This window comes from Nycticebus coucang, chromosome 9 (assembly GCF_027406575.1).
Source record: "Nycticebus coucang isolate mNycCou1 chromosome 9, mNycCou1.pri, whole genome shotgun sequence".
NCBI lineage: Eukaryota > Metazoa > Chordata > Mammalia > Primates > Lorisidae > Nycticebus > Nycticebus coucang.
The window spans coordinates 30,785,327-30,791,414 of NC_069788.1; positions in this window are offsets into that span (position 1 = coordinate 30,785,327).

Below are 6,088 nucleotides of genomic sequence, written 5' to 3' on the forward strand. Positions count from 1 at the left end.
CCCATCTGTTATTCAACAGAAGATTGTTTAATTTCCATGCCTTTGGATGGGGTCGAGCATTTTTGTTAGAGTTGAGTTCCACCTTTAGTGCCTTATGGTCTGAAAAGATACAAGGTAAAATTTCAATTCTTTTGATTCTGTTGATATTTGTTTTGTGTCCCAGGATATGATCAATTTTGGAGAATGTTCCATGGGGTGATGAGAAGAATGTATATTCTTTATCTTTGGGGTGGAGTGTTCTATATGCGTCTATCAAGCATAATTGTTCTAGGGTCTCATTTAAATCTCTTATATCTTTGTTTAATTTCTGATTAGAGGATCTGTCCAGCTCTGTAAGAGGTGTGTTAAAGTCCCCTGTTATGATGGTATTATCAGATATCATATTGCTCAGACTGAGTAAGGTCTGTTTCAAGAATCTGGGAGCATTTAAATTTGGTGCATAGATATTTAGAATTGAAATGTCTTCTTGTTGTAGTTTTCCCTTGACCAATATAAAGTGACCATCTTTTTCTTTTTTGACTTTAGTTGCTTTAAATCCACATGTATCTGAAAATAAGATTGCAACTCCTCTTTTCTTCTGAATTCCATTTGCCTGAAAAATTGTCTTCCAACCCTTGACTCGGAGCTTTAATTTGTCTTTTGAAGCCAGGTGTGTTTCTTGCAGACAGCAAATGGATGGCTTGTGTTTTTTAATCCAGTCAGCCAATCTATGTCTCTTCAGTGGGGAATTCAAGCCATTAACATTTATGGAGATAATTGATAAGTGTGGTAGTATTCTATTCGTCTTATTTGGTGAGAGTCCATTGCTTAGTTTTATCTTTTGCATCAGTGTGGAGGTTAGGTTCTGTCCTTTGATTTCTGAGTTCTTACTTTGCTGCTGATCCATTGTGGTGGTCAGTGTGCAGAACAGGTTGAAGTATTCCCTGTAGAGCTGGTCTTGTTGTGGTGAATTTCCTCAATGTTTGTATATCCGTAAATGATTTGATTTCTCCATCAATTTTGAAGCTTAGCTTAGCAGGGTACAGAATTCTGGGCTGAAAATTGTTCTGTTTAAGTAGATTAAAGGTAGATGACCATTGTCTTCTTGCTTGGAAAGTTTCATTAGAGAAGTCTGAGGTCACTCTGATGGATTTGCCCCTGTAGGTCAACTGGCGCTTACTCCTGGCAGCTTGCAGAATCTTTTCTTTTGTCTTGACTTTGGACAGGTTCATCACAATGTGTCTTGGAGAAGCTCGGTTAGAGTTGAGGCGACCTGGGGTCCGATAGCCCTCTGAAAGCAGTGTGTCAGAATCTTTGGTGATGTTTGGGAAATTTTCTTTTATAATATTCTCTAGTATGGCTTCCATTCCTCTGGGGCATTCTTCTTCCCCTTCTGGAATTCCTATAACTCGTATGTTGGAACGTTTCATAAAGTCCCATAATTCTGACAGTGAACGTTCTGCTTTCTCTCTCTTCTTTTCTGCCTCTTTTACTATCTGAGTTATCTCAAAAACTTTGTCTTCTACCTCTGAAATTCTTTCTTCTGCATTTTCTAACCTGTTGCTGATACTTTCCATTGCATCTTTAAGTTCCCTGATTGACTGTTTCATTTCCTTCAGCTCTGCTATATCCTTTTTATATTCTTCATATCGTTCATCTCTGATTTGATTCTGTTTTTGGATTTCCTTTTGGTTATTTTCCACTTTATTAGCAGTTTCCTTCATTGTTTCCATCATTTCTTTCATTGTTTTCAACATGTGTATTCTAAATTCCCTTTCTGTCATTCCTAACATTTCTGTATAGGTGGAATCCTCTGCAGTAGCTACCTCATGGTCCCTTGGCGGGGTTGTTCTGGACTGGTTCTTCATGTTGCCTGGAGTTTTCTGCTGATTCTTCCTCATGAGTGATTTCTTTTATCTGTTTCCTTGCCCTAATTTTCCTTTCACTTCCTCTTGCTCTTTAAGTTCTTGTGCCTGTGGAAGTTGTGGGCGGGTTTAGACGGGTTGAACACACGCGACCACTTGCCGGTTTTCCACTGTTTTAGTCCTCCTCTTGGGGTCCAGAAGTCTCTCGCTGACTCCCTGTATCCTCATAGGAGTGATGATAGGCAGTTCCCACCAGCCAGAGATGCCTGGAGTCCTATCTCCCCAGACTCACGGTGCCCAGATGCCCAGTTTTGTCATCTTAACAGTAGCTTGTGTATGCAAGCAGTGAAGAAACTTGGAGAGTGAGTGTCAACTAAATTGCTAAAGACATTTTCCACAGCTTGTGAAATCTGAGTATTTTGCCTTGAGAGAAGTGGTCTAAAGTTTGGAAGAAATGGTAGTTGGTTGGTGCAAGGCCTGGCGGATATGGTGGATGACAGAGAGTTTCCAAGTCCAGCTTCAGTAGTTTAAGCAGTGTTGTTTGTGCGACATGTGGTTGAGTGTGGTCTTACACCATTTTGGCCCCTTTCTATGGACCAGTCTCTGTTGCTTAATTGTGAGCATCCTCATCATGTTGTCCATCTGTAGCAGTAGACATCCACTGTCATTGATTGAAGATGTTTATGAAGCTGTAGTGGATAATACCAGTGCTGGACCACCAAACAGACATCATTAGCTTTGTTGATGAGTATTCAGTTTTGGACTGCGTTTGTGCATTTTGTCTATTGCCCCGAACACTTGCGATTTTCAAAAAGAATCCATTTTTAATCACATGCAACAACGTAGTACAGAAATCATTCTCTTTAATGTCATAACAGTAAAGCAAGGCAAGCTGCCCGATGATTTCTCTTCTGATGCTTGTTTAATTCATGTGGAACCCATCTGTCCAGCTTCTTTACCTTACTGGTTTATTTCAAATGGTCCAATATGGCTGGAATAGTAACATCAACCCTTGGGGCTAATTTATGCAGAGACATAGTCTTTGTCCTAATGACAGTCACATTGTGGAGGCAGTGGCATCTACTGAGGATGGGAGTAGTCCAGGAGCAATCAAACAAGCCTTTGAAACCCAAGGTGAGTTGTGAGGGAAGGCCATGCACATTTTGAAGCATTAATCATGAATCTCCACTAAGACCATTGTCCTATAGCTGAATGCCATCCTTGAATTTTTACTTTGTAAAATTTTCAGACAGTTTTATAAACATTTTTTAACTCAATTGTCATTCAGTGCTGAGTTTTGCTGAGTCTAGACCTCTTTTGAAAATAGCCCTCATCTATTTTTTTTTATTGTTGGGGATTCATTGAGGGTACAATAAGCCAGGTTACACAGATTGCAATTGTTAGGTAAAGTCCCTCTTGCAATCATGTCTTGCCCCCATAAAGTGTGACACACACCAAGGCCCCACCCCCCTCCCTCCTGCCCTCATCTATTTTAAAGGGAGGAACACCCTAGGTCGGGGTTTTTCTACCTTTTTTTTTTTTTTTATCTCATGACACACTTGCACCTATAGTTGAACTTCTTCAGCACACTTACATCATGTTGCTAAAAAAAAGGGCAAAAAAAAAAAGAATACGCTTACTGTGCTTTGAACTTGTTTAGAAAATAATTTGATTAATGAGCTTTAAAAATTTTCACAGCACACCTAAGATCCTCTCACGCACGCTGTGTGACACGGCACATCGGTTGAAAATCACTGCCCTAGATGTGAGTGGAAGTTGGTAGTAATGAAGTTAAAACCAGAGAAACATCATCATCTGTTTAGTTTTTAATTAATTTATTTTTTAGACATGGTTTGGTATATTTTCTGGATACTTCTATAAAAATCTGCTCAGCCTGATATTTTCCCCAAGAGAATAGTTCTTAAATCATACCTCCTTCACTGAAACCCGTGAGACCTTGTGTAACAACAACAACAAAAGAGTTTTGAGCTCTCAATTATAATCACTTAATTTCATGAAAACTTGAAATAACGAACTTTGAGGTGCTTCTTATGGGTCATAATAACCAGTGGGTGGAAATTGTAGGTTACTCTTTGCCTTGCTGGTGTTCTCTTGTTAATTATATTTATCATTCTGAAGTACCATTACAGCAACATGTGTATGAATGGAATTCACTCAATTAATTTGCACATATTTTAGGAACTGTGTTTATTAAGCAAAATAATGCCAAGACTCTCTGATAGAATTTAAATGTCTGGGCTTATGAGATAACAGCATTTCTTTAATTCAAAGTATTCTTGACGTTTGAGTGTGATGTATATGTGGGAAACCTTTACTCCCTTTCTGTGATATCCTTGTGGGGATAAAGATTAATCTAGTCTGGCTAAGAAGTAAAATATTAAAAGTGTCGCTTGCTTTTTATTTATGTCCATTTTACACACACTTTTGATGCTGAAATAGGCAACAAAATTTGAAATGGAGAATGTAGTTTGGTACCATCCAGAGTAGTAAATAGTGACGAGAAGAAAATAATAACTTAAGTGAGGAAAAGCTTGAGGCTCTTGCTTTGTTTCTCTTAGGAAATTTATATCAGAGTCTTAGCCTTGGCTGTGCAAATGTCTGTTTTCTCCAGCAGATTTGACCTCCCTGGGCAAAGACTGAGCTTTGCTTCTACTTCATACACAGTAGTGAGAGCAGTGTATGGACCAGAGCTCGGTGCTTTATACAATAACAATGAATAAGGGGAACTCTCCGTGAACCTGGGTCAAAAGGAACTGAGAAATATGTCCTGTCAATGGTAAAGGCTTAACTGAGATAAATAGTATAATATTGGAAAGTGAGCATGGGAGCAGAATAAAGGGCAGTAAAAATGTGTTTCCGATGAGACGGGAGGGATACGGAGGATGTCCTTGAGAGAGAAAAAGATGGGGCTACCACCTCAGGGGTTAAAAGTATATTTCTATCTATAGGAGGAGGTTGAATGTGTTTGGAAGGTGGACTAGACTAGGTAAAAGTGTTCTGGTGGCTTCTCATAAGCTTGAAATAGAATTACAGTCCTTTATATTGGGGAGAAGTCATCTAGGCCCCCCTGGTGTACATAAAGGATTGGTTAAACTCAGCACATTTGGTAAAGTTTCAATAATTTTTTCCAAAATAGCCAAGAAACTGGACTTTCACATCTATGTTACCCAGGTTGATAGGAGTTTGTTAAGATGAAAGTAAAAATTCATATCTGCTAATAATACAGTTTAAAGTCTAGATTTAATGTGTGGTGCTGAGGATGACAGAGTGGCAGGAGGAACCCTGCAGGAGATGTGAAATGTAATGTACCAAAAGAAGAACTACATGAAGTTTGGAGTACGGTTACTGCCTCTGAGTCCCAGCCCCTCAGTTTATTGTGTGACCTGAAAGAGGCCATTTTTACCTCTTTCGTTTTTATGTGTAAAATGAAGATTTTATTACCTACGGTGAAGAACAAGAAAGTAGAGCTTTCAGGTATTGGAGAACTCAGCAAAAATTAAATACAGGAGGAGGAAAGAGCCCTGCTAGAGTTATGTCCCATGAAGAGAAATCTCTGATTTCTTTGGCAGTAGAGAATAGATGAGAAAGAAAAAGAGAGAGGAAAAGAGAGAAAGAAGGAGGGAGGGGAGAGATGACATGTCACAGAATTAAAATAAGTTGGAGAATATTTCATAGCAACCAGTAATAAATGCCTTTAAGTTACCATCCAGGGAAGATTAGCTTAGGCTCATTTCTCTAAGGAGAAGTGAAGCAGTATGCTGTATAATTACCTAGTGAATGTGATTTTTATTACAAATTATTCATATAAGTACCATTTCCCAGTTATATCAAATTTCCCTAATTTTTAACTTTATTGTACTATTTCCCCCCCTAGAGACTGTGTCTCGCTTTGTTGCTCAGGCTGGTTTCCAACTCCTAGTTTCAAGGGATCCTCCCACATAGGCCCCCCAAAGTGCTGGGGTTACAGAGATGAGACACATCAGCTGCTTCTTCTTCTTCTTCTTCTTCTTCTTTTTTTTTTCTTTTTTTTCGGGATAGAATCTCACTGTGTTACCCTCCATAGAGTGCCATGATGTCACAGCTCACAACAACCTCAAACTCTTAGGCTTAAGCGATTCTCTTGCTTCAGCCTCCCAACTGGTTGGGACTACAGGCACTGAAAACAATGCCTGGCTATTTTTTATTTATTTATTTTTTTGTAGTTGTCATTGTTGTTTAGCAGG